Source organism: Sus scrofa, chromosome 7 (assembly GCF_054392235.1).
Source record: "Sus scrofa isolate SSC_HxYL_T2T_F1_AM1 chromosome 7, Sscrofa_HxYL_maternal_Yorkshire_Landrace_v2.0, whole genome shotgun sequence".
NCBI classification, from domain to species: domain Eukaryota; kingdom Metazoa; phylum Chordata; class Mammalia; order Artiodactyla; family Suidae; genus Sus; species Sus scrofa.
In genome coordinates, this window is record NC_139389.1 from 92,860,456 (window position 1) to 92,873,795 (window position 13,340).

General features: G+C 37.8%; 1 long non-coding RNA gene across 2 annotated transcripts in view; it reads left to right on the forward strand.

Annotated features, from left to right (window-relative positions):
• Nucleotides 1–13,340, forward strand: part of LOC106504490 (uncharacterized) — a 754,869-nt gene that overhangs the window by 520,641 nt on the left and 220,888 nt on the right. The gene's annotated exons all lie outside the window — the stretch shown is intronic.

Here is a 13,340-nt window from a genome sequence, read left to right on the forward strand (position 1 = left end):
AGAAATTAAAAAAAAAAAAAAAAAAAAACCATGAGTTCAATGTAATTACTCTCCAGTCTTGCCTGGAGGTCAAGACATTTTCTCTTTTGTTTACTGCTAAGTTCTAACAACTAGAAATCTGAGTGATTGGCACATTGAATGAATGGAAAAAGACCTGAAATTTCAGTACCTAAAGATAGAGACTACTTATATTTGTGTGCCTATTCTTTTTTTTTTTTGGTCTTTTTTGCCTTTTCTTGAGCTGCTCCAGCGGCATATGGAGGTTCCCAGGCTAGGGGTCAAGTTGGAGCTGTAGCCGCTGCCCTACACCACAGCCACAGCAACACGGGATCCGAGCCACATCTGCAACCCACACCACAGCTCACAGCAACGCCGGATCCTTAACCCACTGAGCAAGACCAGGGATCGAACCCACAACCTCATGGTTCCTAATCGGATTCATTAACCAGTGCGCCTCGACGGAAACTCCTGTGCCTGTTCTTCAAGGATTAGACCACTCAATCTATCATCCACCTATCTATATCTATAGCTCACTCTATCTATCTATCTATCTATCTATCTATCTATCTATCTATCTATCTATCTACCTATCTATCTATCCTTCTTTGAGAAAGTGGAAAAATGTACTATATAGGATTGAGTGGTTGAGTTTATTTCATAGTCTACTATTTATTTCCCTTTACTGGTAGACTGTTTTTCTTTTAGGGAAAGATCTAATTTCACTCATCCCAGTGAAGGATAATTTCCCTGTGGATTTGGTTGGGCTTGGATTTGGGGTCCCGCTTTATACCATCCCCCCTTATATCTCCCTCTCTACTTCTCACAGTTCAGAGAGTCAATTCCTACTGTGATGGAGGTCTCGGGTACATTTTGCTTAGGAGAGTGGCCCCCATGCCAGGATAAAAGCAACTTTGCAGGTAGGGCTATTGGCTGGAGTGTAGGATGAATGTGTGGACAGCAGAGAGCACCCTGTCTGGGGCTGTCTGGCCCAGCTCCTCCTAGTGGAACCTCAGGGCGTCTTTTCTGGATTTAGCAGCTCCCTTTGAGGAAGACTATAAGTCTGAGAAAGTGGGCCTAGGGGCATTACGTACAAGCTTTTGAAATATGGTCTTCTGGTCTCTTCTATTAGAAATGTCCCCAGATTATAACACTTTCTCTGGATTTCAAATAACCTCCTCCTTCCTAACAGCAATGAGTGACCAACTCTGACACACCTGGAGAATCTAATTTTCTCTGAATTGAAAAAAGGAAAACTACCATTAGTGAGTTTTCATCATTAATTCACCTTTTATAAACCATAAAATACTTGGTTATTGCAGTCCAAACACACATCAGCCTTGCTGGGAGGGATGGAGACTGTGGAATACGAATTGTTTTGCCCAAGTGCATGGAATAAAAGTGCCCTGTGTTCACATCTTACTAATGTAAAATCCAATAAAAGGCGAGGATACTGGAGCCTTGAGAAATATTTTCCCCTTTCTCCTCCCTCACAACTCCCTCCAAAGTATTAAGCACAGGACATCAGTCCCAGACCGGGCATCCTATCTGCAGTGTAAGGATCTTCTTTGCCTAGGCAAACACATCCATCTTAAGAAACCAGGGATGGTACACTGAACACAAGAATCCCATTTTTACAGATGAAGAAACTGAGGCTCAAGGGGATGAGGTTACCTGCTCAGGGAGAGGGTGGTGGGGATGCAGGACCTCTGTTTCATCTCAAGTTTGCATATAAGCTCTTCATTTCTTTTCCCAAATATTCCACATTCTCCACTCATGATAATGGCTCCTGCCATTTACATTTATATGCTGAGATTTTTGTTAAGAGCTCTACTGGTGGTATGTTAAATAATCTTCGCAACCACATTATGAAGTGAGGATTGAAGCAGTGGTAGAGGGAAGAGGAGGCAAGAAAGTGATGCACGCTTGATCAGGCCTTTTCTGGCTGGGGACCATGCTGATGTCTAGGTGTATTCATCTTGCTGCAGATACCAGCCTCTGTGTGACCTTGAACACATTATGAAGATGCTGCTGCAGGTTTTGGAAGCTCACCAGAGAGGGACTTTCTTTCTCTTCTTCACTTCTTAGAATGACAAACTAAAGTCTCATAATAGTCAGCTCAGGCTACCATACCACCCACAGACTGGGTGGCTTAAACAATAGACATTTATTCTCTCACAGAGCTGGTGGTTGAAAAGTCCAAGGTCAAAATGCTGGCAAATTCTGTTCTGGTGAGGTTTTCTTCCTGGCTTGTAGATAGCTGCCTTCTTACTGTGTCATCACATGGCCTTTCTTCGGGGTATATCCAAAAATCAGGGAGGGACAGAGAGGGAGAGAGGAACCAGTATCCCTTCTTATAAGACCCCTAACCCTACCAGATAAGAGCCCCATCCTTTATGACATTATTTAACCTTAATTGCTTCCTTAGATGCCTCCTAGCCAAAGATAGTCACACTAGGTGTTAGGGCTTCAACATACAGATTTTAGGAGGGACACAAACATTCTATCCCTAATAACCATCAAACTACACAAACTGCAAATGCCAACAAACAAACCCAGCAGGGCTCCCCTGGGCTTCCAACTAACCTGTTCAGTTTTCACAGCTTGAGGCTTTTCCAGTTTGTCTAAATAATTTTTAAAAACTTATAGTATTAAAATACTGGTTTCTTTCTAAGTAACTTTCCAAACATCTCATGGTTAGGTTAATCTTTCAGTTGGCCCATGGTGCCCAGCCTGGCTGCCTGAAAGCAATGGTCGGATTCAAGATCAAGAGTTTCATTTTTGCAATTGAGAGTCATGGCTGTACAATGTATTTGCCATGATCTTAGTGAAAATAGACATCCTCCCCATGTCGGTATGGTTTGTACTTCTCCTAGCACTTGCACCAGAGATGACTGTTAACACAAATTCATGAATACTGTGTGAGTTCATATGCATAAACAGTACCTTACCTACAGGAGGCATTTTATAAGTGAGTGTTGTTATTATTGGTGTTTTTTGTTGCTATTGGTTATTGAAGCTGTTCTCCACTTCAATTCAACTCCATTTGATTAAAAGCTTATTGGTTGGTGACTCCATACTATGTTAAGCTCTGGGGATTCAGTGTTGGCTAATGCAGCCACAACCTTTAAATACACGTTGTCTGAGGCTTTTGAAAATAACATTGGAACACAGAAGCTTAGACAGCTGTTAAGGGCCACACGCACCTTGGCTGCAGAAAAGTGGAATAAGGAATCCTCTGGGCTGGTCAGAAGATCTGGGTTCTAGTTCTTTTCAGCTGCTGATCTGCTCTGTCACAGAGAGAAGGAATTTTCTGGCTTCAATTTCCTTTCCTTTAAAAAGGAAGGACTTAGAGGGTATAATCTCAAAGGCTTCCTTACTTTGGGCATTTTCTGAGGTAAGGCATGAAGATATCCTATGCCAATGGATTTCTCTGTCCCAAAATATCTGCTACAAAATTATTTTTCAGTTCATCAGCTTCTCTTAAAGTTCAGTTCAGTTTGGGCCTAAGACACAAACTGTGGGGAAAAAAAAGGGATTGATTTTCTGGACCATGTAGTCACTAGCAAGTTAATATATTTAGGTATTTCTCTAAATATCTAAATACCTCTCTCACTTTACTGTTTTTGTCACATATTTCCTATCACAGAGACAGAGCTGTAATTCACCATCTGGATGAACTGGGATCCTTTGCTTGCCCACTCACAGTATCTTCTTTCTAAGAATAATGCTGGATGGTCCTTAAGAGATGGTCTATAACCTGTAAAAAATTACCATCTTGAACAGAACATCTTTTGGCTTTTACTTTGTACAAGCCCATATGCAGGCAGTTTGGGATGGAATATATGAGAGCTTTCTTCTAGAAAAAGAAGAGCCGGGAGCCACATCAAAAGAACAGTGGAAACAGGAACTTCTAAATGTCAGGTCTTAAGTCATCCTGGGAAATCGTTCATTTGCTTCTTTCCTTTCTGGTCCCCAATGCTTAATGATGGATTGCTTTAGTGGCTCGTGATGTTAATCTAATTGCTAGAATGATTAAGGGCATCTGTTCTCCACAAATAATAGGTTGCGTTCTGAGAGTGTTGACTTTGGGAAAGTCTTTCAAGTTTTGATGAAGAACTCTTTGGCATGAAGGTCCTCCCTACTGGCACATGGACGGAACTGACTGAAAGATGTCCATCAATAGGCAAGAAACTCATTCAAAAATGACTTTTCTTACTTTGTAGGCAGATGTGTTCACTGAGAAGGCTTTATAATCATGTTTGGGATTGTTGAATTCAGGCAAACCTATGATGTAATCATGTTGGTAAAAAATGTCAAGTCAAAACAGAAAACAATGGAAAGTGTCTTGCCCCCAGATCTTGTTGTCCCATAGGACTAGTTATTTTTTCCTTCTCTGTCATTTGAAATGCATCTAACATGATCATGAGGATTGTACATTATCCATAATTATACACTATCTCCTTCTTTAAGGGTCACCATATAGTGAGAAATTGATTTCCCTTCTTATTTAGCTTAAAAACAGGCAGGAATAAAAACATTTTCATTATTGTATCTTGGCAGCACTTAGCATGGGCCCTGCACTCAGAGATGCTCAATAAACACAGGGTGAATGCATGTTGATTGGCTTATCAGAGAGAGAGAGAGAGTTGAGAGAGATGGCTTTCCCGTCCCATTGCACAGTGCTTGGGACACTGACTCAACCACAGGCACGGGGACCAAAACTGTGACAAAGTTGCAGGAAGCTGAGTTGAAAAGTGTTCTTCTCCTGTACTTTTTTGAGTTTTCAAGCAATGAGTCCTCAGTCTTGGGTTCTCTTAGGCATTTGAAAGTAGACTATAGAAAGGGTCTATTTGTTTCATAACAAATCAAACAGTGATAAAATCATTTGGAAAACTCTTGGAATGCTAAATTGAGCCTGGTGTTTGTTTGCTTTGGGGGACTTTCCTCAGCATAACAACCACAAATAGAGATATACTCTAGAGTTGGCAGCATTTGGTTTAGTTTTTAATCATCTTTGTCTATAAACAGTCAATTAGAAATGAAATAATTTTTATCCTGGAGTTTTAAAACTTCCATTATGGGCATCTGAGTGAGGGACCACTCAGCTTATGCATGGAAACTTTGGCCTTTTTGAACATTTCTTAAGAGTCAGTCTACTTCACAAGAAAATAGTCTCCATGCATAGCTACCTCCCAGTGTGCCAGATGCTCCCTCTGATCTAAGTCTCCTTAGAGGAAGACAATTAAAGACTGTATTGATTTGTTTACATTCTGTTAAAAACAAATTTCCACCCTTTCTATTGCCACATGCAACATAAGGTTTCATCCATAGAGAGGAAAAATATGGAAGGATGAACCGAGTGTTGGGTATAGTCTTGATGTGTAGTTGTCACACTAGAGCCAATGAAACAAGGTTGTAAAGGACCTTGTTAATTGCATGCTAAGGTGGAGGCCTTTCTTCTGAGAATGGTTTTAAGATAGATCTGAAACAAACAGCCTCTGTGTCTCTTGTTAGGACTTAGGATGCACATGTGCAATGCAGTTATTTCTTCTCATAGATCCATAAGGCTGACTGCACTTGGAAACATTGCCTGAAGATTGGGAGGAAAAATAAGAAATTTAGAACACCTTCCTCTATGTATAGCATATGCACAAAATATATGTTCACTCTTTAGAGCTATGTGTGGCAGTATTTTTATATTCACAGAAAAACCTCCAGCACATTTCTGAAAGTCTAAATTTTTTTTTCTTGTTGTTCTTCCTGTTTAGAAGCTGTTGTGATGATTATAAATACCCCCCAAAATAGCTCAATGTGAATTTTTTTTGTGAATGACAATTGTTTGAGAAAAAGCAAAAGGAAATAATTCATAGCATTTGCTTTGCTTGGAATGAGTGATTTGCCTAATGAATGTATTTCTGAGGTTGCAGAAACAAGCCCATTTTCTCTCAGTTTCTATCCTACATTCAGGTCAGCCTTCAGCCACATATTAATTTTTATTATGAGCAGGTTACAGGCTTGGAGAAGGAGGCAGGGGCTTTGATAATAGAGAAGTAGAGTGACTCACACTAAGGAAGAGAAGGGAAAAGATTCTTTAACTACGAGCAATTGATTTTATTTTCAGTTTTAAGGCTTTCATCACTAACAAAAAGGCTATACAAATTAATGGAGCTTTTCTCTGTCACCAGTGGATTGAGCCCTACAGACAACATCTGATGGTTACATAAAACCACAGTTGCCTTATTATCAGCAGTAGAAGGATTAAAAGCACTTGGGTCATTTGTTAACTCCCATCTCTCTTCCATATCACATGAAGATCAAAGTGGAGAGAAAGAGGGTTATTAAACATTGAAAGATGATGTTTTCTTGCTAGAAGACACAACTCAGCACACTGTCCTCTTTTTATATAATCTCTTCCTATCAAGCTCTGCTTCCTGGTTAAAGATCAGTGCTTCTGTTGGCAATGAAAACTGTGGTACTACACTGTCTTTAAAATAACTGGGATCATTGGAGCACATCAAGGAGAACAAACCAAACCTTAAAAGCAAGAGGGATACAGGTATTTTGGGTCATAGGGGAAAAAAGTATATCAGAAATGCTAGCCTATGGGCTCCCAGTAGGAGTACTGCGTCTGTACTTGCTCTCTCTGTTCTTATAACCCATCATGGTGGAAGGCTCTGACCTAGCTTGCTGGGAAACAGTGAGTGGTGGTAAGCTAACTTGTCCTATGTTTTATAGGATACCCAGTGCTTTCTTGGAAGTTACCACATCTGATCTTCACAATAGAGTTTTGATGTCTGCATCTCACAAGAGAATCAGAGCTCTGACAGGTGAAACAATGTGCCTACAGTCATGCAACTAGACTGGAACAGTTCCCAGGGAAGGTAGATCTTTTTCTCCAACCCTGAGTTCTTTCTAAGACATCAACTTTCTCTGAATTATAGAGGAAAGCAGAAGGAGAGTGGATTTTTTTTTCCCCCAGCTGTACCACTTTGTTACCATCTGGCTTTTCTTGCATTTTTAATCATATCCAATTTGGGGAAATTAGAATTTGTAAGATAGCCCCAGCTACCCACAGACCAAGTCAAGTTATGCTACCTCTTTATCATATGTAAGCATACCACAGACAAGACGAGGCTTCAAGTTCAGAGAATCAGAAATATAGTACCAAATTGCTTCTCAATTATGTATTGAACGTATCATTGATCTTCCTTAAAGTGTGTCTTTACTTTCCATGGCCTTTTAGTAGTGAAAAAAATCCATGAAAACAACATTCCCATGAGTTTACTGTCTAAGACCAGGGGAAATTATAATAATCTATTTATTGTTATTTTTTTATATTAGGAAAGTAATTGATTTTCATTGTCGATGTTCCGTATTTTCTAAAAGTAAAAAGAAACAAATAATTCACTTGCAATCTCACATGAATGTTTTAGCTTATTTACTTTGACTCTTGACTTGATGTTTATCTCCTATCCATATTTTCCATATCATATCATGTTGAGATCTCATATAGTAGAAATCATTTCTAATGGGGAAGAATTATTTTATATATTTCTAATCCTTGTGCTATTTAAGCAGTTTTATTGAGAAATAACTGACAATAAATTGTTCCCACTTAAAGTGTACCATTTGTTAGTATTTGACCTACATCTGCATTTGTGAAACCATTGCACTATAAAGACAATAGTGCAATGTTGCACTATTGTCCAAAAGATTGCTCATGCTCCTTTGAAGTCTCTCTTCTTGCCTCTCCTACACTGCCAGCGCTCAATGCAAACACCATTTATTTTGTTATAGATTAGTTCATATTTTCAAAAGTTTCATATAGGTGAAATCCTATAGTAGGAATTATTTTTTTGCCTCACTTCATTCATTCAGCATTTCTTTTTAATTCATCTATGTTGTGTATACCAAATGTTCATTTGTTTTATTACTTGTTAGTACTCCATTTTATGGATGTACCAACTTTGCTTATATCTACTCAACTGTTGATGAACATTTGAGTTGTTTTTGGCTATAGATATAGGTCTTGTAGGAATACATACTTAATTTATCTCAGAAAAATATCAATGAAGTGACATTGCTGAATCATATGGTAAATCAATGTTCAACATTTTAAGAACTTGCCAAACTGTTTTTCCAAAGTTATTCCACCACTCAGCATTCTCATCAGTGTTGTAGGAGAGCTTCAGTCCTCCACATCATTGCCAAAAGTTGAAATGGACAGTCAATTTTAGCTAGTTTAATAGGTATAAAACTTTTTGCTTCCTCTACTTTCGATTTCCATTTATCTAGCAACTCCTAATGTTGAGCAACTTCTCTTGTTTTTTTTTTTTTTTTGTCATCTATGTCTTTTCAAATATTATGCTTATTTTTGAAATGTGGTCATTTTGTTATTATCAAGTTTTGAAAGGTCTTTATATATTTTGGATATCTCTTTATCAGTATGTGGTTTGAAATCCCCAATCTGTGACTTGTTTTTCATTCCTCTGTCTTTCAAACGCACATACCTTATCAATTTTGACGGAATTAATATTGTCAATTTTTTTTTTTTGGTCTTTTTGCCTTTTCTTGAGCCGCTCCAGCGTCATATGGAGGTTCCTAGGCTAGGGGTCTAATTGGAGCTGTAGCCACCGGCCTACGCCAGAGCCACAGCAACGCGGGATCCAAGCTGCGTCTGCAACCTACATCACAGCTCACGGCAACGCCGGATCCTTAACCCACTGAGCAAGGCAGGGACCGAACCCGCAAACTCATGGTTCCTAGTCGGATTCATTAACAAGTGCACCACGACGGGAGCTCCAATATTGTCAGTTTTTTATTTTGTGGGTCATTCTTTTGGCATCTCATCAAAGAAAACTTCACTTAACCTAATGTCACAAGTATTGTCTCCCTTGTTTTTCCTAGACATTTTATAGTCGAATTTATGATCCGAGTTAACTGTTATACATGGTGTATAGATCAAAATTTATTTATTTATATGTAAATGGACATCAAATTTTTTCATCCCCATCTCTTGAAAAGACAATTTTATCTCTAACGAACTGATTCTGGGTATTTGTCAAAAATCAGTTGGCTACATATGTGTAGGTATATTTCCGGAATCTTTTTTTTTTTTTTTTTTTTTTGTCTTTTTGCTTTTCTAGGGCTGCACCTGTGACATATGGAGGTTCCCAGGCTAAGGGTCTAATTGGAGCTGTAGCTGCTGGCCTACACCAGAGACATAGCAACTGCAGGATCTGAGCCGCATCTGCGAGCTACACCACAGCTCACAGCAATGCTGGATCCTTAACCCACTGAGCAAGGCCAGGGATCGAACCTGCAACCTCATGGTTCCTAGCGGATTTGTGAACCACTGAGCCACGACGGGAATGCCTGTTTCTGAAATCTTTATTCTATATCATGACATGTTTGCCTATCCTGACACCAAAAAAATGCACTATCTTCATTACTGTTGCTTCAAAATAAAATTTGGAATCAGGTAGTGTTAGTTCTCCAAGTTTATTCTTTTATAAAGTTGTTTGGCTCTTCTGCATCTGCTGTATTTCTCTATAGATCGTAGAATCAGTTTAACTACTCATAAAATAAGCTGTCTTAGACTTTTTTTTTTTTTCTTTTTACAACCACATCTGAGTCATATGGAAACTCCTGGACCAGAAGTGGCATTGGAGCTGCAAAGATGACCTATACCACAGCCATGCCAACAACCATGGCATCACTGGATCCAAGCCACATTTGTGACCTGTGGTACAGCTTGCAGCAACACAGGATCCTTATTTCACTGCACAAGGCCAGGGGTTGAACTTGTACACTCTCAGAGACAATGCCCTTAACCTGCTGAGCCACAAAGGGAACTCCAGGTTGTCTTGGACTTTTGATTAGGCTTACATTTATTCTAGAACAATTTGGGAAGAACTGACTACTTAACAGCATTGAGCCTATTGAATCATGAATATGGTGCATCTCTCCATTTATTTAGGTCTTCTTTATACTAGAATGGTTTTGTAAATTTCAGTGCACAAATTTTACATATCTTTTGTCAGATTTATTTTATACCATTTCATTTTTTTTTCTTTTTCAGCCACACCTGTGGCATATGAAAGTTCCCAGGCCAGGGACTGAATCTCAGCCAGGGCTATGACCTACATCACAACTGCGGCAACATTGGACGCTTAACCCACTGTGCCAGGCCACAGATTGAACTGGCATCTCCACAGAGACAAGCTGGATCATTAACCAACTGCACTGCAGCAGGAACTATTTCATATTTATATACTCTAAATGTTATTGATCTTTTAAACTTTAAATTTCTTATTTTTCTTTGCTGGAATATATAACTATAAGTGATTTTTTTCATTAATCTTACACCCTGGAAATATTCTAAAATGATGAAATATTTCTATAAGCTTTTTGGTAGATTCTATTAAATTTCCAGTGTAAATGATTATGTTGTCTACACTCTTGATTCTTGTTTTCCAAACTTAGTGTCTTTAATTTATTTTCTTGCCTATAGAATCTTCAGTGCAAAGTTGGGTGTGATAGTCTCTAGGTCCATCAGTGTTGCTGCAAATGGCATAATATCATTCTTTCTATGGCTAACACATCTTCTTTGTGTCTTTGTGCATTCATCTGTCAATGGACACATTTTATGTTTTGGCTATTGTAAGCAGTGCTGCTGTGAACATTGGGGTACATGTATCTTTTCTAATTACAGGATTCTCCAGATATATGCCCATGAGTAGATTGCTAGATCATATGGAAAGTCTATTTTTAGTTTTTTAAGGAACCTCCGTACTTTTCTCCTTAGTGGCTGCACCAGTTTATATTCCCAAATCAGTGTAGGAGGGTTCCTTTTCCTCAACAACTTCTCCAGCATTTATTATTTGTAGACTTGTAACAAAAACAAGAAAATGGGGCCTAATAAAATGTTTAAGCTTTTTTTTTTTTTCTTTTGAAGGCTGCACCTGCGGCCTGTGGAGGTTTCCAGGCTAGGGGTCTAATTGGAGCTGTAGCTGCCAGCCTACACCATAGCCACAGCAATGCAGGATCTGAGCTGCATCTGCGACCTACACCACAGCTCATGGCAACACCAGATCCCTAACCCACTGAGAGAGGCCAGGGATCAAACCCACAACTTCATGGTTCCTAGTTGGATTCATTTCTGCTGTGCCACAATGGGAACTCCAAAATATATAAGCTTTTGCAAAGTAAAGGAAACCATAAACAAAGTAAAAAGACAATCCACAGACTGGGGGAAAATATTTGCAAATGATGCAACCAAGAAAGGCTCAATTTCCAAAACACACAAAACAGAGTATACAACTTAAAAAATAAACAACCGATAAAAAAATGGGCAGAAGACCTAAGTAGACATTTTTCCAAAGAAGTCATAGATGACCAATAAGCACATGAAAATATGCCCAACATTACTATTAGAGAAATACAAATCAAAACTACTTATACTAATCAGAATGACCATCATTAAAAAGTCTACAAACAATAGTTTTTGGAATTTATTATGTATAGAAATATGTCAGTTGATAATAGAGGTGTCCTTATATCTTCATTTTTAATATGGATTCTTTTATTTCCTTTTCTTTCCTAATCATTCTAGCTAGAATCTCCAGTACAATGTGGAATAGAATTGGAAAGAGAAGATGTTCTTATTTTGTTGTTCCCCTCCTTGATCTTAGGGGAAAATAATTTAATCAATCCCCATTACATGTGATATTATCTGTAGGTTTTTGTATATGTTCTGTAGGAGGTTTAATAAGTTTTATTCTATTCCTAGTTTGTTGTTTGTTTTTATCATGAACTTGTGTAGATTTTGTCAAATACTTTCACTTTATCTATCAATATGATCATGTGGCTTTGTCTTTTTTAACTAATATGTTATGTTACATTGATTTTTTATGTTAAATCAGTTTTGCATTCCTTGGATATTCCTGGATAATGATGTATAATCCTTTATATATTGCTAGATTTGATTTGCTGAGATTTTATTGAGAATTTGTGTGTCTATATTCATAAGTGACATTGACCATCTTGTGATGTCTTTGCCTGGCTTTAGAATCAAGGCAAGACTAGAAAACCATATGTTCCTAGGTTTTCTTTCTGGAAACTTTCAAAATTACTAGCTCAATTTTTAAATCACTTTAGTCTATTTATATTTTTTTGAGTTGGTGCTAGCCATTTGTGTCTTTCTAGGAATTTGCCAGTTTCATTTAGGTTATCTAATATGTTAATATATAGTGTTCATCATATTTCTTTATAATTTCTATGAAGTTGAAAGTCACATCCACCACTTTCATTCCCAATTTTGGTAATTTGAGAATTTTCTTGATAACTGAAATTTGTCAATATTTTTGCTCTCTCCAAATAACCAACTTATGATATTATTATTTTTTCTCATTCTATCATAATATTTCTTTTTTCATGTTTGCTTTGTTCTAGTTTGCTCTCTCTTTTTTTTTAAATCTCTTAACTCTCCAAAGAACCACTTTTTTTTTTTTTTTTGCTTTTTTAGGGGCACACCTGTGGCATATGGAAGTTTCCAGGCTAGGGGTTGAATTAGAGCTACAGCTGCCAGCCTACACCACAGCCACAGCAATGCAGGATCCAAGCTGCACGTGTGACCTACACCACAGCTCATGACAATGCCAGATACTAAACCCACTGAGTGAGGCTGGGGATCAAACCCACATCCTCATGGATACCAGAAGGGCTCGTTACCACTGAGCCACCATGGGAACTTCCAAGAACCAACTTTTGATATTATTTTTTCTCTACTGTTTTTCTATTCCCTACTTCAGTTATATCCATTCTGTTATAATATTTATTTTTTCATGTTTGTTTTGGTCTAGTTTGCTCTTTTTTTTTTTTTTTAGTTTCTTAAGGTGGAAAGTTAGATTATTTGTTTGAGATCTTTATTCTGTTTCATTATAGTGTTTACAACTATCAATTTTCCTACAAGAACTGTTTTAACTATATCCTACAAGTTTTTATATGTTGTGATTTCATTTCATTCATCTAAATTCCTTTAAGATTTTCTTATTTTGATCCACTTGTTCTTTAAGAATATGCTACTTAATTCCCACATATTTTGGAATATCTGAAATTTCCTTCTGTTGTGGACTTCTAATTTTGTTCCATTGTGGTTGGAAACATACTTCGTATAATTTCAATTCTATTAAATTGGTCTAGGCCTGCTTAGGACCTAACATATGGTTCTGGAGAATGTTCCATGTGCACTTGAGAATAATGTATATTGTAGTATTGTTGGGAAGATTAAATTGATGTATGTTGTTAGATCTTGTTGGTTGATCGTGTTGTTCAAGGCT